This window comes from Leopardus geoffroyi, chromosome C1 (genome assembly GCF_018350155.1).
Source record: "Leopardus geoffroyi isolate Oge1 chromosome C1, O.geoffroyi_Oge1_pat1.0, whole genome shotgun sequence".
In the NCBI taxonomy this organism is placed as follows: domain Eukaryota; kingdom Metazoa; phylum Chordata; class Mammalia; order Carnivora; family Felidae; genus Leopardus; species Leopardus geoffroyi.
Genome location: NC_059328.1, coordinates 56,170,681 through 56,186,418, shown reverse-complemented (window position 1 = coordinate 56,186,418; position 15,738 = coordinate 56,170,681). Strand labels below are relative to the sequence as shown.

Here is a 15,738-nt window from a genome sequence, read left to right as displayed (position 1 = left end):
CAGACTCCATTTCAAGCATGCACTCTGCCCACACTGGTTCCGAGTGACCTACTTTGGCCTCACCTTCTCTTTTGTCTCCATCCTGTCAAACAAGAAAGCAGATACCTGGGGATACACGGGAAGTCTGCTGACTGCTAAGATTTCTGCATACCCACCTTTTTTACTCTTTCTGGACTTTTCGAGGGTGAGCGCCTTGTCTGACTCATATTTGTGTCCCTCCATCACCTTTAGTGCAATGCTTGGCGCACAACAGGTGCTCAATGAATGTTCCTTGAATGGCTGTTTGTATGAATAGTTTGCACTCTGTATAAACAGAAGTGGCTCTTCAAACTACCTGACCTGAATCCATTCAGAAAAGACCAACCAAATCCAATTAATTCATTATGCAGAGCTCTGCCAGGTATTGGGTATTTGGAAGCCCAAATCTCATGGGGGAGAGATGGAGAAGCTCGTGATGGGTGCATGCACTTCAAATTCAACAATCCGCAGTTATATCTCCATTTTCTGGGAAACAAAATCTCCCCATGGCCCCAGGGCCCTTTAAATTTTACTGTGACTGTTTTCTTAAGAAATTCCTGGAGCAGAGCCTAACTTTTGTGTAGGGGGTTGGCAGCGCTTACATTCGAGGCCCAGGGGACGGTTGGCATAGGGGTTAGCGAGGCGTTTGCACGCGAAGGAAACTTTTGAGGAGTATTTTGAGGAGCAGCACAGCGGAGGGTCGTGTGAAGTGGGGGGCGCCGAGAGTCCTTGAACTCCAGGGCCTCCATGAATCTGGGAAGGGAAAACGGGGATGGCCAAGGCGGCCAGACGTTTGTGGAGGTCCACAGCTCCCGACCTCTCTACTTTGGCGGCCCGGACACGGCACGGATTCTGCGGCCGAAGCTGAGAACAGCCAGGGTGCCTGGGCCAGAGGGAGGGGCAGGGCCGGAGGAAGGAGTCAGGGGCCGCCGCCGCCCCGCCCGTCGGGCTGTCCGCCCCGCCCACCCCGAGCGAGGCGGAGCCGGCGCCCGGAGGAGCAGGAGGAGGAGGAGAGGTCGGAGCCGTCTCCAGGAGCCCTTAGAGACCGAGTCCCCGGCGGCGGCGGCGGCGGCGGCGGCGGCGGGAGCGCACCGGCAGGCGAGTAGGCACCGAACGGCGGGCGCAGGTGGCGAGTCTGGTCCCCGCGGGCACAGGGGCGCAGCGCGGGGCGTCGGCCGGCCAGTTCGGGGGCCGCCTCCGAGTTCCCAGTGCTGGGAAGCGAGATGGAGGGAGGGAACGGAGGAAGGAAGGAAGGAGGGAAGAGTGTCCTGGAGGGCGGGGACTGGTCGGGGCCCTGGGCCCCGGAGAAGGGGATGGGGGAGGGAGGGCGAGGGACGCCGAGACCTAGAGACGGACTGCGCGCCCGCCCTCGACGGGCGGCGGCCGGGAGCCTCGGAAAGCGGGGGCCCCACGGGGCTACGGCTGGGGACGAGGCCCCGGGATGGGGGCGGGAGCGGGAGGAAAGGTCTCGCCCTCGTCCTCGCCGCCCCGCGGCCGTGCGCCCCGCGCCCGGTTGTGGTTGGAGGCTCCGGTGTTCCCAGCCCTTCCTTGCGGCGGTGCCAGGCTCTGGAGGCGGGCAGGCATCTGGGGGCGACTGGGGCGCCACGCCCCTCTTCCCTACTTTCTTCCGGCTCTTTCTTGGGACTAGCGGGCGTGCTAGCAGCCCCGGAACCCGCTCGCCGCTGGGTCTAGCGGGGAGATAGCGGGTCGGGGGGGAGAACCCACCTCACGTGTTCCGCGAGGGACCCCCAGCAGTGAGTGGCTCTGAGACGCTATTGGCAGGTGGTATGGGGAGGTCGAGGCTCACGAGTCTTGGGTGATTTTTTTTTTTTTAAAGCATTGTCGGGACATTTATTGCGTGGATCGGGGTGACTTATTTTTCCCCTTAATTTTATTTGGGGGATATCAGTTAAAACTAATTTTAAAACGCTGTCACTAAAGTCGTCGGACTTGTCCCTCGCCTTATGTTTGTGCCTTGTAAACTTAAACCATTCATAACTTTCGCAGAACTCGTGGTTCTTGTTAAATCACCGACGTGGAGTGAAACTTTGGACAACTGGAAATCTAAGAGAAGAAACTGATGAGGCCTGTTATCTTGTAGTCACCCTTGACCGGGCGTGGTTGTATACAAACAAGGTTATAGAGAAGGAAATGGGCAAAAACTGGAGAGAAGGCAGATCCCCTGCGCCCACGTGTCGGGGCACGTTTAATGGCTGCTCCAAGTGGAAACAAACCGGGAATTTATTAAGACCTTGTGGAGTTGGACAAACTTCACATGATTAGCTTCCTTCCCATCAGTTATTTCCTCTCCTCCCCTGCTGTCTTTACGGACACTGTTTATATTTCCTGGGGCTGTTGTAGCTTGGTCTGAATGGATTGTCTATAATGAATCTTTTGGATGTTGTCAGAGTCAGGGTCTGTGTCTGTGTGTTCTCTGCTTTTAAAAGCGGAGTTCAGCTTTGTTTTTAAAGTGCTGGTCACCACACTGCACCATTGCTGGTGTTTCTGGGCTCTGCGTGTAAATTATCCCAGGATGGCGGCCCTTACCTAGGAGAACCAGGAAGGCAGGCAACGCAAGAATGACGGGGTCGGGTATTACTATTGCCAAAACAATCACATTCAAGTAAAGAGCTGTTTGGTTTTTTTTTTTTTTTTTTTTTTAGGCCAAATTGTATGTATTAACAAGCTCTCCCCTTTTTTTTTCAATAAACATGATTTACACACGCATAATTTTTAAAAGTAATCAAACATGTTACAGACTCTTCAGTGACAAAAGGACTTTGGGATCAAATGTTTAGTCCCTTTGCTTCCCTAACAGTTAACTAGCACCATAAAATGCTGGTTTAAGTCCAAAAAATGGTGAACAGTCTAACGATGGTGTTTTTGTAAAACCATGTAAGAAATGTTGTATTTACTGTGTTTAACCCAGGTAATTCACTAGTTATTGAACCCCGACAGCATTTAAGTTTGTGTAGAAATACATACAAATGTGAATCTGTTTCACAAGAGACTGAAAAGATTAATATAAAGAGAGCAAGCTCCGGTCTCATTTGGAAGATTAGCTCTCTAACAAGATTCGAGGTATTGGGCTTGTATTGTCACTTGTTGAAGGACATGGGTGGTTTGTCAAGTTGTGACAGCAAAGAGGCTCAGTCAAAACACTTGAGGAAATGGTTAGCTAATACCAGATTAATTTTGTTTGTTTTTTATGTTGAAAATCTCTCTGAGGGGGCGCCTGGGTGGCGCAGTCGGTTAAGCGTCCGACTTCAGCCAGGTCACGATCTCGCGGTCCGTGAGTTCGAGCCCCGCGTCGGGCTCTGGGCTGATGGCTCAGAGCCTGGAGCCTGTTTCTGATTCTGTGTCTCCCTCTCTCTCTGCCCCTCCCCCGTTCATGCTCTGTCTCTCTCTGTCCCAAAAATAAATAAACGTTGAAAAAAAAAATTAAAAAAAAAAAAAAAAAGAAAAGAAAATCTCTCTGAGACCAAAAAGAACTAAAAATTTCAAATTTAGAATTAAGTAATTTATTGCTGGATAAATTGTAGGATTTGTTTTGGGTGTTGTTTTGTTTTTTTAAGTTTTGTATGTCAGCTCAAGCTTAATTTAGGGAGGTAAGTTGTGGAAGTCAACATTTTTGGGGCCTGATTTGGAAGAGAAGCTGTTTCATAGTGATTTGAGGTCTGAGTTCTGGTGTCAGACAGATCTGGGTGGGAATATTAGTTCTTTAACCTTTTCAGTCTGATTTGTATAATGGGGATGATAGTGGTCTCTATCTCAATGATTTTCATGAAAATATATGAAACAGCCTTTGCAAACTTTTTGTACCCAACACAGTTAATGTTCAACATGATGAGATTTTGCTTTTCTAGCTTTCTCTAGCAGTAGGCTATTGGACAAATTACAAGATGGTAGTTTGAGCCTTCTGGAAATGCTAGATAAAGCTATTTATTTTATTTTTAAACTTTATTTATTTATTTTGAGAGAGAGAGTGCGCACGCGTGGGGGTGTGAATGTGAGTCGGGGAGGGGCAGAGAGAGGCAGGCTTGGTGCTGGCAGCATGGAGCCCGACATGGGGCTAGATCTCATGAACCTAGCTGTGACCTGAGCTGAAATCAAGAGGCGGAAGCTTAATTTACTGAGCCACCCAGGGCCCCTGGAGCTATTTTAAATTACAAAGAAGATACCTGATTTTATAGATACAGCTATCTAAAGGTATAAAATATCTGTGTACATCTGTGTGTCATGTTTCTACCACAGTGGTATGAATAATTATGATTCATTAAAGTTTTAATTAAAGTTTTAATATGCTTTTAGTGCTAAAATTATAGTCATATAATATTTTTAGAGCCAGGCAGTCAGAAACATTTCATTAATCATATTTTAAATTTAAAGAGTTTATATTTTAAAAAGTTTTGTTTATTAGTCCTGGATAGGAAATTAAACCAGGAACAGAAATATTTATCTTTAACCAAGTATGATTTTTAATTAAAGTATGAAAAAATGTGACCCAAGGGTTTCCAGTTATTTTTCATGTACTGATGCTCAATGCCAACAGATAAGCCATCAGAAGTGTTTAGTACTGATTAGGAGCATTTTGTAAACGTTTTATAAAAGTGTCGTGACTGATTGTAAACTTTTGTGAGAATGAGTGTTCAGCTGATTCAAGGACTCTACTCATCACATTATTGAATCATTTGTGAAATTTAAAAAATGCTTCCATCTTTAAATCAAATCCTTTTAAGCACCTGTTGTTTTGTCCTTAATGTATATCAGGTGCCTGAGGTTGGACTGATTGGAATCGTAGCTCGTGTAACAGATGACTTATCATTTTACTAATTGTACCACAGGGAGGCCGAGATGGTGGTGTTTTATAGTATTTTAAAGTAATTGTAAAGGGTACAGTGTTATTATGAATCATTTCTTGCCTATGACATTATACTCTGAAGCAGTGAAGGACTTGATTGAATAAATTATTGATTCTTTTCCCTCCTACAACATCATAGCATGGAGATGGATTCCTGACTCTTGCTTCTAGGTGTGTAGAGTGTGGGCAAATTGCTTCATCTGTCTCTGCTTCCATGAGGTATTATGAGGGAGAAATGAGTTCATCTGTCTAAAGCATTTAGAACAGAGTCTGTGTTCAACAAATACTAATGTTAAATTATCACTTCCTGAGATTTTCTCTTTTCTAAATGCTATGTAATTAGCACGTATTATTTTTGTAAAAAGGAAAACAACTGTGTGAAATTGTAATGTTTCCCCCAAACTTGAAAAAGCTCAGTAACTATAGGGGTGCCTGGGTGGCTCACTCGGTTGGGAGTCCGACTTCGGTTCAGGTCATGGTCTCACGGTTCATGAGTTCGACCCCCCACATGGGGCTCTGTGCTGACGCCTGGAGCCTGCTTCAGATTCTGTGTCTCCTTCTTTCTTTGCCCCTCCCCTGCTCTCACTCTCTCTCTCTCAAAATAAAATTAAAAAATTTTTTTAAAAAAGCTCAGTAATTATAAAGTCCTGCCAAACAGTACTTACAAAGTAAGAGAATATGATTAGGTAATTGTCATTGCAATTTTTAAATGTGAAATGGATTGCTACATTAATTTGTTCAACAAATTAATTCTCCTGGCTCTCAATGCCATTTTCCTTTCTTATTAGAAACTTAAAAAGGGGCGCCTGGGTGGCTCAGTCGGTTGAGCGTCTGACTTCGGCTCACGTCATGATCTGGCGGTCCGTGAGTTTGAGCCCCGCGTCAGGCTCTGTGCTGAGAGCTCAGAGCCTGGAGCCTGCTTTGGATTCTGTGTCTCTCTCTCTCTGCCCCTGCCCCGCTCATGCTCTCTCTGTGTCAAAAATAAACAGTAAAAAAAATTAAAAAAAAAAACAAAACACTAATCCATGCAGTCTATGTTATGTTAGGTTAAGTAGGGAAAGGGAAGTGTGCACAGTTACAGTGCATTATTAACAATTACAGCTAGGTCAAAAAAAGGATTTATGCAGATGAAGGAAAGTCTAGAAGAAAATACAGACCAATGGATGGTGGGATTCTGGTACTTTCCTACTTTTCTTCCCCGTTTCCCCAATGAGTATATATGTAATAAAGTCTACTTGTGTAACAATTACTTGGTAAAAACTCTGGTTTATTAGCTACAAATAGCAGGCTTTTGTTGTTTGAGAAAAAAACACCAGCTTGCATAGCAGTTGAAGATCCTTAAATGTCCAAACCTTTGTAGTGAAAATTGGTTAGCAGTAAAAGGCTGTTTCAGAAGTTCATATAGGTTTATCTTCCTAAGAGGTGTTTGAAATTAAGGACTGCATACAGACCAAGTCTACCAACCTTGACTTCATGGAAATGGTCACTTCTCAGATCTAGGCTCTGCATTGATAGGTTGCATGCCTACAGCACCTTCAGCTGTCAGGTGCCTCCACAATAGTCACAAGGAAGACATAAGTGCACTTAGTTTGGCAGGAAAGTTTGACAGATAAAAAGTATTTAGAGCACAATTGTGTGCTTCCATTTATTGAGCTGTTCTACAGGTGCATCCAGCGAGAGGGCCTGAGGGATGGTGGGGGAGGGGAGTGGGAGTGGGAGTTCCATTTAGAAGCTATAAATCAAATCCACAGAAAGATGGGAAGAGGGCTCCTTTTAGGGATAAGTTGACCCACCTGAAGAGAATTATCAGTGCCTTTACATCGAGATTAGCTGTCTTTCAGTCAGAAGGCAAAGCTTCTAAAAATTGCCTCAGAGACCCAGCAGGCCTAAAGTGATCTGTGAAGCTGACTCTCCCGTGCATGGACTCCCAAAGAGGCCTTGAGCGTACAGATGAAGGAACTGGCCTGCTGAGTCCCATTCTAGAACCACCTCATACCAACAAGGCCCGGCCTCCCTACTGTTCTCTCTTAGGAAGAGTAGTGATCAGGTGGCTTGGACGCAGGGCAGAGGGGAGTGATTTGACTGAAGGTTCCTTCTAGCTGGATTTTTCCACTTACTGCCAGGTCTCTTCAAAATCATTTCTAGTGTCACTTAAATGTTTGGTTTATCACGTCAGGCTTTATTGGGTACCGTAAAAGTGTTTATTGTGAGTGTCTGGTTGTCCTCCTCTGACAAGGAGGGTTTCTGTCTTCTTTTAATGGGTCTGCATTTCAGAAGATTACTGTATGATAAAAATCAGGGTGTTGCAGACTGTTAAGACTTTTGATACTTTCAATTCTGCTGGAGAATTAGTAGCTAAAAAAAAATTTCTTGTAGGGCTGCTTAGTGAATCAGTTACTAAGCATCTTCTGTAGTTTTTCACATTCATTGATTATAAGCAGAGACTTACAGAATAGACCACTGTTCTCCTTGCAGTCAATGTCACATGATTGACATAGGCTTCCCCGTTGGTTGATCAAGGAGACTAGTCTACATTCTGGTTTACCTGGGGTGGCGGCATCATAAATGCTCACTGGAGGGGGCTGTGAATCAGTCATCAGCTCTGCACTTGCATTCCCGTATAGAGAGTTCATCCTGAATGGCTGTGTGCAAACCACATGAGCCCATTGGGGATGGAATCTTAACTTTACCAATATAGAATAATCACACTTTTATTTAGCGGCAGATGCTATGGGCCAGGATGTCCCTGAGCACTGGACATTAAACCTTAACCCTCCTGGGACCCTTTGACTAAGACCCCCAGCTTGTGGGGACCTCAAATTTGTCTGTTTTTCACAGAAGAATTTCTTGCAGAAGAGCAACACAATTTAGCTCTCAACGTGGGCTAAATAAATCTAAGGATGGAAAGAGGACTCAAAATCCAAAAGCTGCTTGGACTTTATTGAGGCTTAGTAAGGACTTTGTTGATATAAAACCATCACACTGGGTTTATTCAACCTGAATCTCGGGCAAATTGGAAAAATGTTGAAACCAGCAGACTTGATGCCTGTCCTGTACCCAGACTACTGAAACCTTTTGAATTATTAGAGCATGGCCTGTGCATTACACCATGGGGCTTCACCTGGGTGTATAAGGTCATGATTGGCTGTCAGGGGAGGGTTGGATGCCTGGCCAACTAGCAGAAGGATTGAATTGTGAGTTCTTGACAGGGCTGCCTTGAACTCTTGTACACGTTGTTCACTGCACAAGAGTGTCTGGCCAAGGAACCAAGTGGGGCTCAAATCTGCTCAAAAAACCATGTGTCCTAGGCTAGAACTGTCTGCCAGGAGGAGGGGGCACTTCCTGATGCCATCAAGTCTGCAAGGCTAGGTCCCCTTGGAGGGGTTGCTTTTTTCTAACTCCTGCAAAGGCACAATGTGGCTGCAGTGGCTCTGCCTCTCAAGGGCCTCTTTGGCCACAATAAACTGTAAATGCCATGAGCTGGTAGAGTCTGACATGTAGTAGGTGTTTAATAAATGCCAGTGGAATGAAGGAATAGAACCACGTTCTCTGTAGCGTGTGTCAGTGTGGTGCCTGAGCCAGTGTTCTTTTTTAATCAAGTAAAATTGATCGTATCTGCTAGGAAGTGCATGTTCCCTGTGATGGGCTTCTTAGTCTTCCATTCATCATTGCTAAGGGGCAGATCAAGATCAGTATTTGGGGTGTTGTCGACATTCTTTACTGTTAGTAACACCGACAACATGCTCAGTATTGCTGGGGTCCCTGCACCCCTTTCATGGTCTACCTGATGAAGGGACTACAGTGGTGACTCCTGGGAATGTGCAAAGGGATCCGTGTTATTTATTGACCAGCTTGGGCCCTCTCCGGGGGGGCAGGATGCAAAGGACAGTGGCTACAGGAGCCTTTGGAACTTACCTGGAAGCAACTGCTTCTCCTGTAAAATGGTTTTTCTAGTTTATGGTAAGGCAAGGGAGAGCCTTATTGCTAAAGCTACCAAAACCTAAGGGAGTTTGTCTGTGCCCCCTCTGTGCCAGCTGGCACTTCTTGCATACTTTCTCTTTTACGTTGATCCTTTAGAAAGCAAAGCCTACTCAGAATTAACTTCCTCTTCCTGGCTGCTCTCCCCAGAGGCAGTCCCACTGCAGGTAGGACAGGCCATGTTGAATGGATCAAACTGCTAAGACAGTGGTTCTGAGGATAAGGGTGCTGGTTTGGACTTGGGACTTTAGCCTTCCGAACCTTTATGAAGGGACTACCTAGCTTGTGGGGAAAAAAAAACAAAAAGTCCACAGGTACAAAACCGTAAATGCCTTTCACATTTGATCTTGGTTGAGTGCAGCCTTCTTCAGGCAAACTCAGATTCCCAAAACAGAAATAGCAGGATTCCCTACCGAATTTCTTAAAAATTTTTTTAATGTTCATTTATTTTTGAGAAAGAGAGCGTGAGCAGGGGAGGGGCAGAGAGAGGGAGACCTAGAATCTGAAGCAGGCTCCAGGCTCTGAGCTGTCAGTGCAGAGCCGGAAGCGTGGCTCGAACCCATGAATCATGAGCTGAAGGCAGATGCTTAACGGACTGAGCTACCCAGATGCCCCGCCCCCCCCCCCCCCCCCGCACTGAATTTCTTTAGGTAGTAGACTCACCTATTGCATTTACAGTTATGATTTTATTTTACAAAATTCCAGGAGGCTCAACTTTTCAGGAATATCTCTCTGTTGAATTAAGCAGAATATCCCTATACATGCTTGCCCCACCCCCCTTTTTTAAACATAAATCTCTGATGAGCAGCATGCTTCAGCCATTACCGTCCAAATTGAGAAAGCAAATAAATGCCTCCGGCACGTTGCCTGGGAGGTAATCTTAGTGTTTCTGTCTTTACCTCCCATTTGCCTGCAGTTCTCTGACTTTCTTCTGGCTGTAATAAATAGCAGGGGCCTCAGGGACACCCCACGCCCAGCAGGTGTGCAAAACAGGGCGGAGATCACCCTCTCCAGGCTCGCCGTGCTCACCTGAACTCTGGACCAAGGTTTCTTTCATTTACTGTTGTCCCCGTGAGAACTCCCTGCCTCAGTCAAGATTTCCCAGACACCTTCTGTGCTGAACTCCTTAGCTTTGTGCCTTCCAGGCTGGTCTTGTCCTCTTCCTCACACTCCTGTGAAAAATGGCTTATATAGCCTCTTCATTTTTTTAAAAATAGGTCATGTATTTATATGATCCCGCAAACCCTCACAACCATATATAAACCCTGAGAAACCTTGCTGCACCCCTTCCCCATCTAAGTCTTTCCCACACTCTACAGGTTGTAACTTGTAAGTATAGCAAATAAGAATGTGTGTATATGTGTGTGTGTGTGTGTGTGTGTGTGTGTGTATGTGTGTGTGTGTATATATATATATATATATATATATATATATATATATATATATATTTGAATTAGGGGTGCCTGGCTGTCTCAGTCAGTAGACCACGCAGCTCTCAATCTAGGGTTGGAAGTTCGAGCCCCACGGTGTGTGTAGAGATTACTTAAAAATAAAATCATTAAAAATATATATAAATAAATAAATTACCAGTATGTCCTGGAGATCTCTCTCTTAGCACATTATTTTGCCACTGTGTGGACATACCATAGTTTATTCGTCCAATCCCCTGTTGCTAGACTTTTGGATTATTTCCAACCTTTTGCTATTACAAGCAGTGCTGCAACAAATAAAGGTGTACTGGGTCATCTTGCCTGTGTGCAGGTGCACCTAAAGGACGGGTTCCCAGAGGCCGGTCTGCTGAATCAAAGGGCCCTGCCATCCCCCTCTGGAAGGGTTGGCTCACTTTGCCTTCTCACCGGCAATTCTCTGGATGGTCTTTTACCCCACAGCCCCACCAGCAAGAAGCCTGTTGGTTCTGGGGCTCCTGGGTGGCTCGGTTGGTCGGGTGTCTGAATTCGGCTCAGGTTATGATCTCACAGTTCATGGGTTCAAGCCCTGCGTCGGGCTCCGTGCTGACAGCTCAGAGCCTGGAGCCTACTTTGGATTCTGCATTTGCCCCTCCTATGCTCATGCTGTCTGTCTGTCAATAATAAATGTTAAAAAACAACAAAAAAGAAGCGTATCAGCTCTATTTTTGCTAATCTGGTTGGTGAGAAATGGTAACTTGGAGTTGTTTAAATTCTTCGGGTTATGAGTGAGGTGGAGGTTTGGGGCCATTTGTACATTTTCCCCTGTGCACTGTCCATCCTGCTGTGGACATTTCTTGACCTTTCCTCCGGAAGCAAGCCTCTGTCAAAATCTCTTAAATACAGACTTAAGAATGTGATGGCTCTTTTGGGCCTAAGGGTAGAGGGGGCTGCCAAATTATCAGTGCAAAATTGAGAGAAGTGGAAAGTAGGGTTTTATGCCAGTTGCTAATGTCTGATTTATAAATAGTTTTCGGCTAATGGTATTATTAAACTGGGGCTTCTCCAAAACCATTATAAGGATGATCTTCTAGTCTAGAGTTTGTCTCAAACAAAAACAAGAGAAGAGATTGAGAATACGTAAATTCCAATGGTATTTCCTGCAAGATCTTTTAAGAAATGTAGACTTTTCTATTTATATGTTTCACCTGAAAGGCCCCACATGTCACATTTTTTTTGTTTCCCCGCTGAATTGGGTCCTGTTCTTCCTTTGACTTCAGCATCAGAGAGCTGTCTACTTTATGTCCGAAGTGAAAGAGAAGAGGGAAGGACAGCGTAAGAAGACCAGCTGGAGTTCAGGATTTGACGAGAGGCAGGGGGTTGGAATTGCACAGATTTGCCCCTCTTCTGGAGGTGCTCTTTCAGTCAGCTCTGGGGATGAGGATATGTTAACAGAAAAGTAATTGTCATCTTTTAAAAAATGAAATCCATCAAAAGAGAAAAATCGTGGTTTAGCAAAAAGATGACTGTGGGTTTTTTGGTTTGCTTGTAGAAATTCATATGAGGCAGTCCTGTGTATCTCTATCAAAAAAAAAAGAGAGAAAAGCCAAACAAACCCCACATCAGCAATAAACTCTCTTCCCCAGAGTTCACGCATTTAGTAGAGGCCCATGGAAGCTCCAGAAAGGAGGACCTGCTCCTCCAGGGCCCAGGGCCCCCTTGTTACTGCCTGAGTATGTCAATTTCTCTGGATGCTTTTTATTTTTCCTTCCAGTGTTTCTTTCTGTTGCATTAATGCTGGCCTCCCCATTATAGTGTTAGCTCCATAGGACAGGCTCTTGGTTTGCTGCTCTGTCCCCAGGACCTAGAAGGTTAGCTAGCATCTTGAGGTGTTCCATCAACAGTAGGTGATAAATGATGCTGTGGGCACATACCTTCTGGACCTGGCTGGGTCTCTGCAGTCAACCATGATAGAGGTCCCATGTCAGACATGGGCCTGGCATGGGCAGGGGCAGTGGCATGTGAGCCATTCCTGGCCTGGTCTTTCAGCAGGATTCTTTAGCCCTTATGTGATCTCTGACAGTGTGCGTGATGGTTGAGAGCTCAAGCTTGCAGTCTGAATCACCTGGGCAAGTCACCTGATCTCTCAGAGCCTCTGTTTGCAAAATAGAGATAATAACACCATATTTCATCAAATTCGAGATGCCATCAATTATGAGACATGCTATTCTGTGTGCCAATAAGAAAAAAATTCCTGCTGATTCAACTCTAACCCACATCAACCATTATCAACCTTAAGACTATTACTTTTCTGTGGCTGCTATAATAGATTACTACAAATGTAACAGCTTAAAACAATACACATGTATTGTCTCATAGTTCTGTAGGTCGGAAGTTGGCAAGGGTTTGACTTGTTGCTTTGGGTTTTACAAGTCCTGAGTCTTATTGGGAGGTTCTGGGAAGAATCCATTTGCAGGGTCATTGAGGTTGTTGGTAGAATCCAGTTCCTTGCAGTTGTCAGACTCCTTGCTGGCTGCCAGCTGGGGGGTACCCTCAGCTCTTAGAGACCTCTCTCTGGTCCTTGCACTTGTACCCTGCATCTCAGAGCCAGCAGTAGCATGACAAGTCCTTCTCATGCCCAGAATCTCTCTGAGGCCTCCTTCTGCTCCATGTTTGCCTCCATTCAGAGAAAGTTCTCTGCTTTCAAGGGTTCATTTGATTTAATTGGGCCCACCTGGATAATCCAGAGTATTTTTTTTTTTCCCCCACCCACCCATATTAAGGTCTGTAACCTACTTTAATTATAGCTGTGAAGTCCCTTTTGCCATGTAGTATAATATATTCACAGGTTCCAAGGATTAGGACATAGCCATCTTTGGGGCACCGTTCTGCCTACTCAAAGAGGCATCCCAATATCAGGGATGTAAACAGAATATGCTTCCTAGAATTGATGAAATGCTATCTTTAGCCCAGGAATAAAGGAGCTACTGATATATATAAACATTCAGTGTTTTAATAGTAAGTGCTCAAGTATTAAGGATTGTTGTTGTAATTAGCATTAGGATCATAGTGCTCACATTAAAGCTGTCTTTAATTTCAGTTGAAGTTATTCACACAGTTAAATGCATTTGGAGCTGATTGGGAGAAGATAGTGTTCCAGCAGGTAATTTGATGCCGATGATGTGCATTTGCTAGGAGCTTTACATGCACTTACTGTCACCTTGCGGTAGCCCTGTGTGGTAAGTAATACTGGCTCCGTTCACAGGCAAGGAAGCAAGTTCCGAGAGGTTGAATACCACTTAAGAGCTCATTAGCAAGTGGTGGTGGCATCTTGCTCTGAAGCCCGGTCTGTCTGATCTGAAGTCTGCGCTCTTCATGGCGCATGCTCCCTGTCCCACAGTCCCTGGTGGGACCATGTGAAAAGTACAACAGGGAGAGGTGGCCACCAGGCTTGTGGGCTGGAGGGGGTGGTTTCCTGGGAAGGGAAGGAACACAGAGGAAGAGACAGTGCCCTGTGACATGTCTGTCTTGTACTCAGATGTTTCTTTGCTAAGAATGATTTAGCTCATTGAGGACAAAGGTTCTGTCCTTTCATCCTTTTTTCAGTTTTTAGTAAGTACAAAAATGATCTTTTTTCATTCAACAGATACTTATCAATTACCTTCTCTGGAGATACAGCTATGAGTAATACTGTGATTTATAATAAGAAATGCATATATGGTTCATTGGTCCTGGCACTAAATTCCTACAGTTCTTGGACTTTTTTAAGTGATGAGAGTGATAAACGTTCTTTTGTTATGTTAATGAGGTGACTTTTGGGCCCACCCATAGGCTGGGGGCTGGTTACCAGAGGAATGAACCCCTAATTACAAAGTGGGAACTTACCCTCCCAGAGGAAGAGAAGGGCTGGAGTTTGAATCAGTCACCAGCGAACAGTGATTTGATCAATTGTGTCTATGCAATGACACCTCCATAAAAACCCAAAAGGAGGAGGTGAGGATAGCTTCTGGTTGGTGAACACCTAGAGATGCAGGGAGAGGACTATGCCTGGGAAGCTCAGTGCCCTCTCCCCACGCTTTGCCCAATGCGTCTCTTCCATCTGGCTGTTCCTGAGTTATGGCCTTTTATAATAAACCAGGGATGTAGTAGGTAGGAGTTGAGTTCCGCGAGCCATTCTCACACATTAACCAAACACAGGGAGGGGGTCATGGAAACCCTGGATCTGTAGCCGGTGGTTCAGAAGCACAGGCGACAACCTGGGCTTGAGACTGGTGTCAGAAGTGGCAGGCCGGGGTGGGGTGGGGTGGGGTGGGGTGGGGCGGGGCGGGGCGGGGCAGTCTTGTGGGACCGAACCCTTAACGTGTGGAATCTGGTGCTATCTCAGGTAGACAGCGTGAGAATTGAGTGGAGTTATGGAACACTCAGCTGGTGTTGAGAATTGCTTTCTGATGTGGATCCCCCTTCTTCCCCTGTGAACTGGAATTGGTGACCAGAACCCTTTTATATACTGTGTGTGATTTTCAAAGGGAGATAAGTTTAGCATTGGGGAATTTCTGCTTTTTAAACTATTTTAAGTGTAACCAGGACAAAGGGGGAAAAAAGGAGAAGAGTGGTTTAGCAGAACGGGAGTAAAGGTAGTTGCTACCTGAATTCAATAAACTACTCTAAGATTGCCATCTCTAGAATTTTCCCAAGGTGTAACTGCAGATTGTCTAAGGCGCTTGAAATTCAGGTAAACATTGTTGAAAACCAATATTATCATCTGCTCAATACCTGCTTTTCTTCCTGCCCTTTCTTTCTTTCTTTACTTCTTTTATAAAGTTTATTTATTTTGGGAGAGAGAGGGAAAGCAAGCAGGGGAAGGGCAGAGAGAGGGAGAGAGAGAATCCCAAGCAGGCTCCGTGCTGTCAGCACAGAGCCCAACATAGGGCTGTATCCCATGAACTGTGAGATCATGACCTGAGCTGAAATCAAGAGTCGGAAACTTAATCAGCTGAGCCACCCAGATGCCCCTCTTCTTGCCTTTTCTAATTCGATTCAAGACTTATTCATCCACCCAGGATGCCAGGCTCTGAACCAAGTCATCTGGAACCCCTCTCTCCTCCTCACCTACCTCCAGTTTAGATGCTCTTGGCCCCTACCAATGCCTGCTGCGTCTGCTTCCTGACCAGCCCACATGCCTGCCCTTTACCCCCACTGCCTCTCACCTGGTTGGTTGCTATGGCTTTGAACTGACCTCGACCCTTCACACTGCTACCAGTGGAGTAAGTAAAACTTCAATCTGAATATGTCACTTCCTATCTAGCAGCTCCCCAAAGGTATCACAGTCCAGCAGTTAAGTGTTCATACTGTCTAGGTTCAAGGCCTGGCTATGTTTCTTACAAGCTTTGGAATCTCAGAAGAATTCTTTATTCACTTTGTATCTCCATCTCCCATCCCCAAAATGGGAGTGGTAGTAGCACCTACCAAACAGAT

At 45.4% G+C, this 15,738-nt stretch overlaps 1 protein-coding gene across 2 annotated transcripts in view; it reads left to right on the top strand.

Annotated features, from left to right (window-relative positions):
* Window positions 1-982: 982 nt before the first annotated feature.
* GNG12 (G protein subunit gamma 12) overlaps window positions 983-15,738 on the top strand; it is a 128,762-nt gene continuing 114,006 nt past the window's right edge. The window contains exon 1 of one of the 2 annotated variants that reach the window (XM_045477797.1): window positions 983-1,116. The gene's annotated coding sequence lies outside the window, so the exon portion shown is untranslated. Of the gene's footprint in view, window positions 1,145-15,738 lie in introns of both variants that reach the window. The other variant, XM_045477798.1, reaches the window with a different exon arrangement.